General features: G+C 49.9%; 1 long non-coding RNA gene across 1 annotated transcript; it reads left to right on the top strand.

Annotated features, from left to right (window-relative positions):
- The first annotated feature begins 201 nt into the window (after positions 1-201).
- LOC137519550 (uncharacterized) lies at positions 202-4,037 on the top strand. Its single transcript, XR_011021005.1, has 3 exons — positions 202-281; positions 861-994; positions 3,828-4,037. It is a non-coding gene; the product is annotated as an uncharacterized lncRNA (long non-coding RNA).
- Positions 4,038-14,863: the final 10,826 nt, after the last annotated feature.

A 14,863-nucleotide genomic window follows, 5' to 3' on the forward strand; every position in this document is an offset into this window, starting at 1 on the left:
GTAGTATAAATCTGACAAAAGCATCAGGTTTTGGACTAGTCCATCTCTTCATAGGGGATTCTCAGCAAGGCTTTTACTCTTTATAAAGATATTCCCTAAAAAGGATTTAAACAATGATGCTGGCCAGCTTCCCTGCTCGCTACACCGTTTTTTTTTGGCAGTTGGACAGGCAACTGCCACTCACTAAGTGCTTTTGAAAATAAATAAATCCCTTAGAATCCCCTACGAAGAGATGGACTAGTCCAAAACCTGTCGCTTCTGTCAGATTTCTACTACCTACTGTAAGTGACAGCAACATAGGAGAAAAGTAATTTATGGCTCATTTTACTCTGGAAAAAAACATACTTCTTAGGGCTCTTTCACATTAGGGCAGATTTTCTGCGTTTCAACGCAAAGGGTAAAGTTTGCGTTACCCAAGGTGAAATGAAAGTCCATAGACTTTCATTTTAGCTTTCACATATAACGCACCCTTTTTGTGCGTTGCGTTACACTGCACCCAGGCACAGTTTTTCGGCCGACGCTAGCTTTATGCGTTACAATGTTAGCCAATGTAAAACGCACACTATGCGCGTTTTTAATCCGTTAACGCAGGCAATCAGTCCCAGAATGCAACAGACGAACAATGTAGAAAGTTGAAAACTAAAAGAAAAAAAAATTACCTGCGTTTTTCTATGTGCAGTAACGCATTGAAAACGGATTAAAAACGCACACTCACTGCAGTGCAACGCATATCAAAACGCATTAAAAGGCATACAACAAAACGTATGCTTTGAGCGTTCTCCAACGCAAGCTCTGATGTGAAAGAGCCCTTATTTGTTTATGTTTGCACATATTTTACATTTTACAATTTATCTCCATAGTGCCCCTTTAAACGACAGCGCAGCAGACATACTTTACACACTATTGAGGCGGGACAACAAGACTCACAGCTTGGGATGGGCAAACATGCCATCATTCTTGAAAAATGGGGAAGAAAAATGAAAGCACAATTGAGGTGAGTGGGATATGGAGGCTGACATATGCATTTTCTTTTAAACTATACACATTGCCTGGCTGTCCTGCTGATCCTCTGCCTCTAATACATTACAAACCCAGAACAATCACAGAACATTTATATTGCGCTTTTCTCCTTAAAGCGTCAGAGCTGCAGCCACTAGAACACGCTCTATAGGCAGAAGCAGTGTTAGGCCAGAGCTGCAGCCACTAGGGGGCGCTAGGTAGGCAGTAGCAGTGTTAGGCCTGAGCTGCAGCCACTAGAACACGCTCTATAGGCAGTAGCAGTGTTAGGCCAGAGCTGCAGCCACTAGGGGGCGCTCTGTAGGCAGTAGCAGTGTTAGGCCAGAGCTGCAGCCACTAGGGGGGCGCTCTATAGGCAGTAGCAGTGTTAGGTCAGAGCTGCAGCCACTAGGGAGCGCTGTGTAGGCAGTAGCAGTGTTAGGCCAGAGCTGCAGCCACTAGTGAGCACTGTGTAGGCAGAAGCAGTGTTAGGCCAGAGCTGCAGCCACTAGTGAGCACTCTATAGGCAGTAGCAGTGTTAGGCCAGAGCTGCAGCCACTAGGACACGCTCTATAGGCAGAAGCAGTGTTAGGGAGACTTGCCCAAGGTCTCCAATTGGCGTGAATGCAGCGACAGCCCCAGGACCACTCCACGCCGATTTTACACTCGGAAGGACATTGTCGGGGGTTCCATTGCGTTCCTCGTTCATACTGATATCGCATGGCGTTACCGCCGCGCAGTTATAGTTTTCAAAAATGTTACATTTATTTAGATATTGCTTTATATTGGTATGCAGCTCCACCCTCCTAATGATGTCCAGCCTAGGCTATTTAGTTATGCAGCTTTCTGCCCCATAGCATTCTGAGAAACCAGGTGTTATTTCTACTCACTTCGGAACAAACAACAAATGAACATTCCGCAGTGATACTGCTTGCCAGCGGTAAAGATGTCGCCACCTATAAAAAATGTAAAAATTCCTCACCTCAGAGTGGGGAAAGATTTTACAATAGACCAACATTCACTAAAAATAAGAGCAGGGCCGGAGCTACCATAGGAAAAAATGGGCAATTGCCCCAGGGCCCCAGAGCCTTTAGGGGCCCCCAAGGTGTCCCTCCCCATCTTAACTGTTGCTCCCCAGGGACTCTGCAGAGTCTGTTAAGTTGGGAGGTGATTGGGGGAGGGTAAGCAGCCAGCTCAGGGGCCCAGGAGGGAAATTTGGCTGCAACAAAGGGCCCCTAATGGCACGTTTTGGTCAGGGGGGGGTGTCTGTTGAGGGGGGCCCAATTGTTACTTGAACTGAATAAGAGTTTCACTTACCTGGGGCTTCTGTCAGCCGCCTGCAGCCGTCCTGTGCCCGCGCTGGTCCTCAACGATCCTCCGATCCCCCTCCGCGGCTCACTTTCTCCTTCACCGGCCGACGTCCAGGCGCAGTCGAGATTTTCTCGTACACTTTGTGGCCCATACACATGTGCGACTTAATGCACAAGCAACCATCCAACATGATCAGCCGCACGACTTGTTTGCATGACAAGTACCGGTATGTACACACACTGATCAACTCATTGAAATATATAAATACTGCGTGCGCACCAACACGTCTGCATTAAAAACAATAAGTTCTTCAATCTATTTGTGCACACGTGGCCAACCTGCATGATAGTTGGGTAGCTTGATCCTCTAGTTTGATTGGGCAAACCGCCTGTTATCAGTTGGATACACACGCCCAACTGTCATCCAACAGACCGAGTTTAGCTCATAGTTAGGCGGAATAGTTGTGTACGAGCCTAAAACTATTGCTATTTTCTAAATTTAAAATAATAAAAGCGTAGCTTCCAACGTCCCTATTTTGAAGGGACAGCCCCTCTTTGGGAGCCCTGTCCCTCTGTCCCTTTTTCCTCCTCATTTCCCCTCTTTCAGGACTTTGTCCCTCTTTCTATGTAAATATATATATATTTATCTATCTACCAAAAATGTGTTTGATTGACTATAAACTTTATTCCCATCCTAAAGGGGAACTGAAGAGAGAGGTATATGGAGGCTGCCATGTTTATTTCCTTTTAAGCAATACCAATTGCCTGGCAGCCCTGCGGATCCTTTGCCTCTAATACTATTAGCCATAGCCCCTGAACAAGCATGCAGCAGATCAGGTGTTTCGGACTTCAAAGTCAGATCTGACAAGACTAGCTGCATGCTTGTTTCTGGTGTTATTCAGATACTACTGCAGAGAAATAGACCAGCAGGGCTGCCAGGCAACTGGTATTGATTAAAAGGAAATAAATATGGCAGCCTCCGTATACCTCTTACTTCAGTTCCCATTTAAATTGATATGTTACTAATTTTAAAATGTTAATATGAAGGAAAATGAACCAGGATAGAAAGGACCAGTGTGCTTTGAATTGAAGAACAAGATATTTTTCTTATGAAATCTTTATGGTATGCGTGATCAGGGGGGTGGCAGGGGTGTGGCTGAAGTGTCCCTCTTTCTCATCTCAAAAAGTTGGTAGGTATGTAAAAGATGCAATAAAAGATGCACACATCCTTGTAGTAAGCTGATTGATAGGCTCTGGTCGTTATCGAGTATTGATCATTGTGACGGATTGCGGGAACTTTGCGTGGAGTTGTAGAATAAACCTTGTGAGGCCTACCTTTCGGCATTCTGCCTCGGAGTGGAGGAACCCTTTGGAATCTCGGCTGAAGCGCCTTCTGACAGGTCCCCTAATTACACAAGTGTCATGTACGGATGTCTGACAGTGTAAGCCGTAATTAGCCGTAATTGTGCTATTATATGTTTCTGCCGCATATAATGAATCATGGAGCAATTTGTCTTACAGCTCAAAATATTTCAAAGAGAAACAAACTTTCCTCATCGCTAAAACAACAGCGACGTGCGTGGAGCCACATCTCACAGCGCACGCCTCTCGTGCAGACCATTCGGGATGAAAGGACTCTGCGCCCGAAACAGGCTGAGAGGGGCCCTGATCCACCAGAGGAGCCCGTGGCTAATGCACGATTTGGGTGCTGCATAGGTGCCAATGCAAATATTGGCTTTGAGGGGCCTAAGGCAGAAAATTGGCCGTGCAATTCTTTTTTGTTTTGAAAATGACATTGTTATTTTTTTTTACATTTTTTATCGTTTTATAAAAAAACAAAATAGAACTTTATAGCTTTTGACATTTTTAATGTTTAGTATTTAGAAATTAATTATTTTTGAAAGTTATTGTTTTGCAATTTATTGTTTTCAATATTATAAGGTCAACAAGGGAGGCTTAGGGTTAGGCATCAGGAAGGGAGGGGGGTTTAGGGTTAGGCGTCAGGAAGGGAGGGGGGTTTAGGTTTAGGCGTCAGAAAGGGAGGGGGGTTTAGGGTTAGGCATCAGGAAGAGAGGGGGGTTTAGGGATAGGCGTCAGGAAGGGAGGGGGATTTAGGGTTAGGCGTCAGGAAGGGAGGGGGGTTTAGGGTTAGGCATCAGGAAGGGAGGGGGGTTTAGGGATAGGCGTCAGAAAGGGTGGGGGATTTAGGGTTAGGCGTCAGGAAGGGAGGGGGGTTTAGGGTTAGGCGTCAGAAAGGGAGGGGGGATTAGGGTTAGGTGTCAGTAAAGGACAGGGTTTAGGGTTAGGCATCAGGAAGGGAGGGGGGGTTTAGGGTTGGTGTCAGGAAGGGAGGGGGGTTTAGGCGTCAGGAAGGGAGGGGGGTTAAGGGATAGTAATCGGAAAGGGAGGGGGGTTAAGGGATAGTAATCGGAAAGGGAGGGGGGTTTAGGGTTAGGCGTCAGGAAGGGAGGGGGCTACACTCAAAAGAGAAAGCTGACACTTCCTATAGCAATCTTTATTGCTTCATAGAAACAAAGCCAATGTTTCGTGACCACATAGGGTCACTTTTTCAAGACAAAGCCTGCTCAAGGCAAAAATCTGTCTGCTGCTTGTGCTTGCAAAAAAAAAAAACCCAAAACAAACAAACAAAAAATAAAAAAATAAAAATGTGGCTTCTTTCTATGAAGCAACAATTATAAAGGGAAGAAAAAATTCGAAATACAATGAAATCCCAAATGTATCTAAAAAATGCCAATTTTTATTCATCACAATCATAATACAAACGTATAATGAATAAGTTTAAGTGAGAAAGCACATTAGCCCACATTTGCCCAATTGCACTCAGACAGTCTGAGAAACCACAATTATCAGCTGAAGCAAGTTATGGACAGCTCTGGGGTTGTGATAGATTGATATACATCTCACTGAGAAGTTTGGATTTAAAATTGCAAAGTGAACTTAGCATTAATGTGCTTTAACAACAAGTTTCTAATTTTGACCTAATACCATAGTATAATTCAAAGGTCCCCTCCAGCGAAAAAAGTAAGCAGTTAAAATCTGACAGAACTGACAGGTTTTGGACTAGTCCATCTCCTCATGGGAGATCCTCAGGGTTTTCTTTGTATTTAAATTAGAAACCTGTTGTTAAAGAGACTCTGAAGCCAAATAAAATCAATGCTTTTAACTTTTATTAATGTTAAACACTACAGCTAAAACGCTGCATCCCCGCAGCAAAACGAGGGGTTTAAATTCCCCAAATCCCCTGAGCTAACCACGGGGAGCGCTTCCTGTTTGAGGAAGAGCTTAGGGCTGTAGCTCTGCCTCTTGGCGCATCAATCCCCGCTAATCGCCGCCTCTCCCCGCCCCTCTCAATCTTCCTTCACAGAGAGGGGTGGGGAGAGGCGGAGATCCCTGGGCAGCAAAATCCACGACCTGGAAAGTTGTGGATTTTGCACAGGGGATTTGGGGGGTATAAACCCCTTGTTTTGCCGCGGGTGTGCAGTGTTTTAGCACTAGCTATAGTGCTTAACATTAATAAAAGTTAAAAGCATTGATTTTATTTCGCTTCAAAGTTTCTTTCAAGCATATTAATGCTAAATGCACTTTGCAATTTCAAATGCAAATTTCGCAGTGAGATGTACAGTATATTTATCCATCATAACACCAGAGCTGTACTAGTACACCACTTGGTGAAAAAATCATGTCAGATTTTTGTCAGAAACACCTGATCTGCTGCATGCTTGTTCAGGGTCTGTGGCAAGAAGCATTTAGAGGCAGAGGATCAGCAGGACAGCCAAGTAATCTGCACTGTAAGTAAATAAGTATCTTAGTCTCCATATGCCTCTCTTCAGGTTCCCTTTGAAGTGAACCAGAGACTAAGCACCCTCGTGTATTTTACCATATAGATCAGTGGGAACATTAGAGAAAACACCTACCATGCTTTCTGTTTCATTCTGCACTGCTCAGCCTGCCTGTTATTGGCCCTGATAAAATCCCAGACTGAGCATTCAGTGTGGCTTTGCTATAATGACTCAGCTATAATGATTTCTGAGCAGAGCCAGCAGGGGGCAGGCTTGGACTTGAAAAGACATGAGAGAACACAGACTGAGCTATAAATATTCCTCAGCAAAGCCAGACTGAATGCTCAGTCAGGGATTTTATCAGGGCTGATTAGAAGCAAGCTGTGCAGTGCAGAATGAAACAGAGAGCAGGGTAGGTGTTTTCTCTAATGTTCCCACTGATATATATGGTAAAACACACGAGGGTGCTTCGTCTCTGGTTCACTTTAACTCTTTAGCAGCCACATATAGCAAAACTATATTTGTGCTGCATTTTTTTCCTGCCGCTGCCTGGCAGGGTAAGCAGAACAGTGCAGGCAGTGAGCTGTCATATGTACTTGTTCTAGGCGGCTGGATCTGCTTCTCCTTTTCATCTATTGGTGGTGCTACAATGCCGAGCGACATTCTCTTCTGAGTTCCGATCACATGATCGGGGGATGGTGTCAGCGGTGCAGCAAGAAAAAAATATCTAAAGCTCGCCATACAAAAATCAATTTTGATCACCCAAATTGGCAACACCTGCCAGCTGTCTTGCCCCCTCTGTGCCCCCCCCCCCCAAAAAAAAATAATAATAAATAAATAATTTTTTTTTTGAATTCACGGTGCAACCCTCTGCCCTGTCGTTTTTGAAAGGAGAAAAAACAGATCATGGGGTTTCAGGAATTTCAGGAATGATCTGCATCTGATTGTCCATCTCTCTTCTGGTCACATAGAAAGCCATAATGACCTGTCTCTGTGTTATATGCTTGCTAGAAGCACTCTACCATTGTGGCAGCCACATGCTGTGGGCAGGAGGTCATGTGACGACGTGAGCAGTTTGCCAACATGGGCGGTTCTCTATCATTCTTCCATGATTAATTAGTGTTATATCATCAACAGGACAGGTAACAACAGATCCACATCCACGTTAGACCTGGCACTCCTCAGTCTCTCCAACCAGCGTATCTCACAAGCTCCTCCGAAATACTACTGAAAGGGGGAATTCCAATTTATTTTAAAAAAAATTTCTGTCCTCCAGCTGCGCACAAAGCAGAACCCAGCACTGCCTGCTCCAGACTCACTGCCTTACCAGGACTGTTAAAGAGGCCCTGTTGTGACATATAGTAAAATATTGTTATTTATATAGCACCAACATCTTCCGCAGTGCTGTACAGCGTATATTGTCTTGTCACTAACTGTCCCTCGGAGGAGCTCACAATCTAATCCCTACCATAGTCATATGTGTATTATGTATCGTGTAGTGTATGTATTGTAGTCTAGGGCCAATTTTAGGGGGAAGCCAATTAACTTATCTGTATGTTTTTGGGATGTGGGAGGAAACTGTAGTGTCCCGGGGAAACCCGCACAGACACGGAGAGAACATACAAGCTCCTTGCAAATATTAACATGGCTGGCTGAGATTCAAACCAGGGACCCAGCGCTGCAAGGCGAGCGCGCTAACCACTATGCCACCGTGCTGCCCAGAATGCCATTTATTCAGGATAACCACTTTCACTGTGAATATTCTGGTTTCAACATCAAAAACACTTCCTATATCTATATACAGTAAAACCCCTGTTATGCAGAACTCAGTGGACCAGAATTCTTAAGCATCCAGAAAACATTTTTGTGGCACGTGTATGTGGACGGAGGACAGAGCACAGAGCCAGCCCCGGCGCTGCCCCCCCTAATGTAATGGGGTCCCCCCTGGTGCAGTATAATTTCCCTGTCCAGGTCCGCTGTCTTCATACACACTTGGTTGCCAGCATAACGTGGGCGCGTGTGTGATGTCACACAAGTGCCCATGTATACACCAGCAACCATGGGGAGCGCATGTCTGCGGATGGAGCCCGGAGCCAGCGATGAAGAGGTGAAGTATGCTGCACAGGGCACACTTTACATTGGGGGGGGGGGGGGGGGGACAGCGCCGGGGGCCGGCAAAGTGGAGTCACAAGGCTGATTCCCGGGAGAATTCATGCTGAAATTGAATGGGCAGCTGACAGATCTCTCTCCAATCAGATTCGATCAGAGACAGATCTGTCTCTTGGTCGATCTGCACCTTTACTGTATTTGGCTGTGTTTAGTTGTCTTGTTGCTTGTCTTCAGGATGGTACCAGGTAAGGTCTTGGGACCCACTAGCAGCCTTTTCTAAGTGCTATTGATTTGAAAAGCTATGGGGGATTTTTTTTTTTAAATCATATCCCTCAAGTGGCATCACACACACATGGCATTACATTAGCAAGTGCTTTTCAAATCACAACCGCTTACAAAAGGCATAGAAAAGCGCTGCTAGTGGGTACCAGGCCTAAGAGTGGAGAATGGAGAGGCAAGCCCAGGACAAGAGAGGGTTATGTGATTAACAGGGCAGATCTTTTGTCAGCTCCCTCAGAGGTCCTATAAATGTATCTGACACTCAGTTCAGTTCCACCTTGTCTCCCCCCCTCGCTGAATCTTTACACCATCATTTGCACATACCTGTCTCCTCTCGCCCCGGGGCGGCCATGTCTTCAGTCTTCGCTTGTAACAAGACACTACATATAGCAGAAGCCTCGGCCCCTCTCTCATCACAGCTACAAAGGGATTGCTAGAATATAGTCTCATCTCGCTGACAGTGATAGGGTTGCCCCACAACGTCCCCGCTGACCCCTAAAACCTATATTACTGGGGACACGTGTTACTCACTGCCATCATGTCCCCACAAAATCAGCTGCTGGAGGACTACAAATATCAGCCTGTCTAGTGGGCTGAACTCCGTAAAGCACATGGTATGCAGGGATGCAAATAACTAGGGGTAATCAATGAGATGCAAATATATTATCATTGCATTCAAATTTAATGTAAATTATGTGCTGCACTAAATTGGCAAGGCTGGTTTTAGACTTTTTGCCACCTGATGCAATACATTGTGAGGCTGTCCCCAACAACCCCAATAACAGCATACTCCTCTCGGGTATGTGCTGCACCTCCTCCCATAGCATCTCCTCCCTGCTGACCCGCAGCATCTGATCCCCAGGATGCCGGGTATGTGCTGCACCTCCTCCCATAGCATCTCCTCCCTGCTGGCCCCCAGCATCTGACCCCCAGGATGCCGGGTATGTGCTGCACTGCCTCCCATAGCATCTCCTCCCTGCTGGCCCGCAGCATCTGATCCCCAGGATGCCGGGTATGTGCTGCACCTCCTCCCGTAGCACCTCCTCCCTGCTGACCTGCAGCATATGATCCCCAGGATGCCGGGTATGTGCTGCACCTCCTCCCATAGCATCTCCTCCCTGCTGGCCCGCAGCAACTGATCCCCAGGATGTCAGGTATGTGCTGCACCTCCTCCCATAGCATCTCCTCCCTGCTGGCCCGCAGCATCTGATCCCCAGGATGCCTGGTATGTGCTGCACCTCCTCCCATAGCATCTCCTCCCTGCTGGCCCACAGCATCTGATCCCCGGGATGCCGGGTATGTGCTGCACCTCCTCCCATAGCATCTCCTCCCTGCTGGTCCGCAGCATCTAATCCCCGGGATGCCGGGTATGTGCTGTACCTCCTCTCATAGCATCTCCTCCCTGCTGGCCCGCAGCATCTGATCCCCAGGATGCCGGGTATGTGCTGCACCTCCTCCCATAGCATCTCCTTCCTGCTGGCCGTAGCATCTAATCCCCGGGATGCCGGGTATGTGCTGTACCTCCTCCCATAGCATCTCCTCCCTGCTGGCCCGCAGCATCTGATCCTCAGGATGCCGAATATGTGCTGCACCTCCTCCCATAGCACCTCCTCCTTGCTGGCCAGCAGCACCTGATTCCCGGGATGCCGGGTATGTGTTGCACCTCCTCCCATAGCATCTCCTTCCTGCTGGCCGTAGCATCTAATCCCCGGGATGCCGGGTATGTGCTGCACCTCCTCCCATAGCATCTCCTCCCTGCTGGCCTGCAGCATCTGATCCCCAGGATGCCGGGTATGTGCTGCACCTCCTTCCATAGCATCTCCTCTCTGCTGGCCCGCTGCATCTGATCCCCAGGATGCCAGGTATGTGTTGCACCTCCTCCCATAGCATCTCCTCCCTGCAGGCCTGCAGCATCTGATCCCCAGGATGCCAGGTATGTGCTGCACCTCCTCCCTGCTGGCTGTAGCATCTAATCCCCGGGATGCCGGGCATGTGCTGCACCTCTTCCCATAGCATCTCCTCCCTGCTGGCCCGCCGCATCTGATCCCCAGGATGCCGGGTATGTGCTGCACCTCCTCCCATAGCACCTCCTCCTTGCTGGCCAGCAGCACCTGATCCTCGGGATGCCGGGTATGTGCTCCACCTCCTCCCATAACATCTCCTCCCTGCTGGCCCGCAGCATCTGATCCCCAGGATGCCGGGTATGTGCTGCACCTCCTCCCATAGCATCTCCTCCCTGCTGGTCCGCAGCATCTGATCCCCGGGATGCCGGGTATGTGCTGCACCTCCTCCCATAGCATCTCCTCCCTGCTGGCCCGCAGCATCTGATCCCCGGGATGCCGGGTATGTGCTGCACCTCCTCCTATAGCATCTCCTCCCTGCTGGCCCGCAGCATCTGATCCCCAGGATGCCGGGTATGTGCTGCACCTTCTCCCATAGCATCTCCTCCCTGCTGGCCGTAGCATCTAATCCCCGGGATGCCGGGTATGTGCTGCACCTCCTCCCATAGCATCTCCTCCCTGCTGGCCCGCAGCATCTGATCCCCAGGATGCTGGGTATGTGCTGCACCTCCTCCCATAGCATCTCCTCCCTGCTGGCCTGCAGCATCTGATCCCCAGGATGCCGGGTATGTGCTGCACCTCCTCCCATAGCATCTCCTCCCTGCTGGCCCGCAGCATCTGATCCACAGGATGCCGGGTATGTGCTGCACCTCCCCCCATAGCATCTCCTCCCTGCTGGCCATAGCATCTAATCCCCGGGATGCCGGGTATGTGCTGCACCTCCTCCCATAGCATCTCCTCCCTGCTGGCCCGCAGCATCTAATCCCCAGGATGCCGGGTATGTGCTGCACCTCCTCCCATAGCATCTCCTCCCTGCTGGCCCGCAGCATCTGATCCCCAGGATGCCGAGTATTTGCTGCACCTCCTCCCATAGCATCTCCTCCCTGCTGGCCCGCAGCATCTGATCCCCAGGATGCCGGGTATGTGCTGCACCTCCTCCCATAGCATCTCCTCCCTGCTGGCCCTCAGCATCTGACCCCCAGGATGCCGGGTATGGACTGCGCCTCCTCCCATAGCACCTCCTCCCTGCTGGCCTGCAGCATCTGATCCCCAGGATGCCGGGTATGTGCTGCACCTCCTCCCATAGCATCTCCTCCCTGCTGGCCCGCAGCATCTGATCCCCAGGATGCCGGGTATGTGCTGCACCTCCTCCCATAGCATCTCCTCCCTGGTGGCCCGTAGCATCTGATCCCCCGGATGCTGGGTATGTGCTGCACCTCCTCCCATAGCATCTCCTCCCTGCTGGCCCGCAGCATCTGATCCCCAGGATGCAGGTTATGTGCTGCACCTCCTCCCATAGCATCTCCTCCCTGCTGGCCCGCAGCATCTGATCCCCAGGATGCCGGGTATGTGCTGTACCTCCTCCCATAACATCTCCTCCCTGCTCCCTGCAGCATCTGATCCCCAGGAAGGCGGGTATGTGCTGTACCTCCTCCCATAGCATCTCCTCCCTTCTGGCCCGCAGCATCTGATCCTCAGGATGCCGTATATGTGCTGTACCTCCTCCCATAGCATCAGGGGCGCCGCGAGGCATAAAGCGAACCAAGCGGTCGCTTGGGGCCTCAAGATCGTAGGGGCCTCGGCGGCTCAGTGACGTCGGCGTGACGTCACTGTTTTCCCGCAGCCCCGCGGGGCTGGCAGAGCAGAGTAGGGCAGGGCTACGGGAAGATGGCCGCCGCCGAAGCCCTGCTCTGGAGACTATGCCTCCAGTACAGGGCTTCGGGTGGCCATCTTCCTGTAGCCCTGATTCAATCAGCGCGGGAGATTGGAGGAGGGAGGGAGCTCCGTGGGAACTGCGCGCCTGAGGAGCCGGCCAGGAGAGGAGACGGGGAGAGAAGACTTCTGCCAGTGCCAGGTGAGTAAATTCTTTTCTTTTTGCAGCTCTGAAAATGTGCCCTAATTGCGTTTGATATCTGCTGAACTGTTCCCTAATTGTGTTTGATTTCTGCTGAACTGTGCCCTAATTGTGTTTGATTTCTGCTGAACTGTTCCCTAATTGTGTTTGATATCTGCTGAGAATGTGCCCTAATTGTGTTTGATTTCTGCTGAACTGTGCCCTAATTGTGTTTGATTTCTGCTGAACTGTGCCCTAATTGCGTTTGATATCTGCTGAGAATGTGCCCTAATTGTGTTTGATTTCTGCTGAAAATGTGCCCTAATTGCGTTTGATATCTGCTGAAAATGTGCCCTAATTGCGTTTGATTTCTGCTGAACTGTGCCCTAATTGTGTTTGATTTCTGCTGAACTGTGCCCTAATTGTTTTTGATTTCTGCTGAACTGTGCCCTAGTTGCATTTGATTTCTGCTGAAAATGTGCCCTAATTGCGTTTGATTTCTGCTGAAAATTTGCCCAAATTGCGTTTGATTTCTGCTGAAATGTGGCCCTAATTGCGTTTGATTTCTGCTGAAAATGTGCCATAATTGCGTTTGATTTCTGCTGAAAATGTGCCATAATTGCATTTGATTTCTGCTGAAAATGTGCCCAAATTGCGTTTGATTTCTGCTGAAATGTGGCCCAAATTGCGTTTGATTTCTGCTGAAAATGTGCCCAAATTGCGTTTGATTTCTGCTGAAAATGTGCCCTAATTTTGTTTGAGTTCTGCTGAAAATGTGCCCAAATTGCGTTTGATTTCTGCTGAAATGTGGCCCTAATTGGGTTTGATTTCTGCTGAAAATGTGCCATAATTGCGTTTGATTTCTGCTGAAAATGTGCCCAAATTGCGTTTGATTTCTGCTGAAATGTGGCCCAAATTCTGTTTGTTTTCTGCTGAAATGTTGCACAAATTGCGTTTTTATTTTCTGGTGTCTGGGGTAACTGTTGCTGCATTTATTATTTAATGGTCATAGTTGGCTATATTTGCTGTGCTACGGTTAAGCTCCGCCCATACAATGTCATGGCCAAATCCATCTTTCGGCGCCTCAATCACCCCCACATCCATTTTCCCCGCAAACAGCCCCGCCCCAATCCGCCCTTCAGCTCCACCCACATGTCATGGCTACGCCCACTTATGCGGGATAACCACACCCATTTTTCGCCACGCTTCGCGCGCCGCAGGGTTGGGCCACTTCCTACAGTCCGCTTGGGGCCACAAAAACCTTAGATGCACCCCTGCATAGCATCTACTCCCTGCTGGCAAGCAGCATCTGGTCCCCAGGATGCTGGGTATGTGCTGCCCCTCCTCCCATAGCATCTCCTCCCTGCTGGCCTGCAGCATCTGATCCCCAGGATGCCTGGTATGTGCTGCATCTCCTCCCATAGCATCTCCTCCCTGCTTGCCCGCAGCATCTGATCCCCAGGATGCCGGGTATGTGCTGCACCTCCTCCCATAGCATCTCCTCCCTGCTGGCCTGCAGCATCTGATCCCCAGGATGCCGGGTATGTGCTGCACCTCCTCCCATAGCATCTCCTCCCTGCTGGCCTGCAGCATCTGATCCCCAGGATGCCGGGTATGTGCTGCACCTCCTCCCATAGCAACTCCTCCCTGCTGGCCCGCAGCATCTGATCCACAGGATGCTGGGTATGTGCTGCACCTCCTCCCATAGCATCTCCTCCCTGCTGGCTGCAGCATCTGATCCCCAGGATGCCGGGTATATGCTGCACCTCCTCCCATAGCATCTCCTCCCTGCTGGCCTGCAGCATCTGATCCTCAAGATGCCGGGTATGTGCTGCACATCCTCTCATAGCATCTCCTCCCTGCTGACCCGCAGCATCTGATCCCCAGGATGCCGGGTATGTGCTGCACCTCCTACCACAGCATCTCCTCCCTGCTGGCCCGCAGCATCTGATCCCCAGGATGCCTGGTATGTGCTGCATCTCCTCCCATAGCATCTCCTCCCTGCTGGCCCGCAGCATCTGATCCCCAGGATGCCGGGTATGTGCTGCACCTCCTCCCATAGCATCTCCTCCCTGCTGGCCCTCAGCATCTGATCCCCAGGATGCCGGGTATGTGCTGCACCTCCTCCCATAGCATCTCCACCCTGCTGGTCCGCAGCATCTGATCCCCAGGATGCCAGGCATGTGCTGCACCTCCTCCCATAGCATCTCCTCCCTGCTGGCCCGCAGCATCTGATCCTCAGGATGCCGGGTATGTGCTGCACCTCCTCCCATAGCATCTCCTCCCTGCTTGCCCGCAGCATCTGATCCCCAGGATGCCGGGCATTTGCTGCACCTCCTCCCATAGCATCTCCTCCCTGCTGGCCTGCAGCATCTGATCCCCAGGATGCCGGGCATGTGCTGCACCTCCTCCCATAGCATCTCCTCCCTGCTGGCCCGCAGCATCTGATCCCCAGGATGCCGGGTATGTGCTGCA

This window comes from Hyperolius riggenbachi, chromosome 5 (assembly GCF_040937935.1).
Source record: "Hyperolius riggenbachi isolate aHypRig1 chromosome 5, aHypRig1.pri, whole genome shotgun sequence".
In the NCBI taxonomy this organism is placed as follows: Eukaryota; Metazoa; Chordata; class Amphibia; order Anura; family Hyperoliidae; genus Hyperolius; species Hyperolius riggenbachi.